We start from the raw sequence: 1,633 nt of genomic DNA, 5'->3' as shown, positions 1-1,633 counted from the left end.
CCTTTCAGCCGGGCTTGTAGGACGGTCTAGTGTTTAAAGGTCTGATCCTTTCAGCCGGGCTTGTAGGACGGTCTAGTGATTAAAGGTCTGATCCTTTCAGCCGGGCTTGTAGGACGGTCTAGTGTTGGCTAGGACAGATTTTATGAACTATACATGTTTTTTGTGCAAAACAAAACTAGTAACTAAAGCTGTCAGATGAATTTAGGGGAGTAATTACAATTTACACTGTGTTTTTGTTAGAAATCACTACACACAGGCCTGAACTACACACACACACACACACACAAACAACCGATTCATGGAAATGAAGAGATGTCAGAGTGAGGGGGCTACCAATCTACACTTGGTACTTTGGTCCATACTGGGACTGGAACCTAACTCCCTCCGGACTGAGCTACTGCCACCTCAAGTAGAAGAAAGTGGCATGAAAAGAAAAGACTCAAGTAAAGTGTGAGTACCTAAAATATGTACTTAAGCACAGTAATTTGAGTAAATGTACCCAGTTTCACTCCACCCCTGGTTAGTAGCTCAAAAGAAAAAGTCCAGTGTGTAATTTGTCATGTTGAGCGCCCCCCTGTGGTACAAACCGGAACACCAAGTCACACAGTGGTCCAAACCACAAGGAGCTTTTATCAAAATATGATTTTTATTATCAAAAAAAAAATTACATAATAATAAACCAAACAAAGAGAAAATACGACAAGGTATCAGTCAAATGCCAAAAACATTGATGTAAAAAAAAGATCAGTGGTCAAAATAGTACAGCAGAGACATCCTTTCAATGACCTGAAAGTAAAATCCTTCTCTAGAAAACAGAGAACATGTAGAGTCCGTCCAAAAGAGTAAATAAGTTATTTGAAAGACGTGGCAGAGAAAGAACGACAAAGAAACTTGACTTTTGCTTCATCACATTTAAGGTTTACATGGTAGCCTACTTATTGTTTTTAGGCGCCTGTTTAATGTTTCCATATTCAGTGTTTAATGCAGCAGTATAAACGGACTCCCTGAACTCTGGCTTCACAGATTTAACTCCATCCAAGTCATCCAACCCCGTTATTTCATTTCAGTCTTGAATTGGGATTAGGCCTGCTCGATTATAGAAAATCACACGATTATTTAACACAATTACTCGTTGACTTTTGGAAAGATGCTGAACTTAAAGGGGAACTATGCAGTTTTTTAAATCTTAATTTACCTAAACTGAAAATCTTCGGAGTGATAGGAATGGCTATATAACGTTTTTGGGGTTGAATGGTGGTTGCCTCCCCCCCTTGTGCCTGTTAACGGGAGAAAAAAAAACCTTGCAACTTTGGACTGGGGAATCACTGGCTTCATTGTCAGGTACTCTCACATGGTACCAGGTCTCGCGATGTAGAATTACTGAATTACTTCACGGCACTGCACACGTACGCCCATTCAGGAACCTGCTAACAAGATAGCAATGGAGTTTTCCCACTATCGTCATGGCAACGGCAAAAAAGAAGCAGAAAGCTAGAAAAGCGTTGTTGGGGGAACAGTGAAAAAAGAAACAGCAGACCGACCGTGGGAGGGGTCTGACACAAGTTAACATAGGAGCTGCCAAATATCTATTCCCAAGCTGTAGGGGGGGGCTCTATAGAGAAACCTGTAGGGG

The 1,633-nt window shown here is 41.2% G+C and overlaps 1 protein-coding gene across 1 annotated transcript in view; it reads left to right on the top strand.

Annotated features, from left to right (window-relative positions):
• LOC117936244 (papilin-like) overlaps window positions 1-1,633 on the top strand; it is a gene marked incomplete at its 3' end in the record, with an annotated part of 53,189 nt that overhangs the window by 33,504 nt on the left and 18,052 nt on the right. The gene's annotated exons all lie outside the window — the stretch shown is intronic.

The sequence above is a fragment of the Etheostoma cragini genome, chromosome 20 (genome assembly GCF_013103735.1).
Source record: "Etheostoma cragini isolate CJK2018 chromosome 20, CSU_Ecrag_1.0, whole genome shotgun sequence".
Lineage (NCBI taxonomy): Eukaryota > Metazoa > Chordata > Actinopteri > Perciformes > Percidae > Etheostoma > Etheostoma cragini.
Note: the sequence above shows the minus strand (reverse complement) of the source record. Positions and strands in the feature narration are given on the sequence as shown.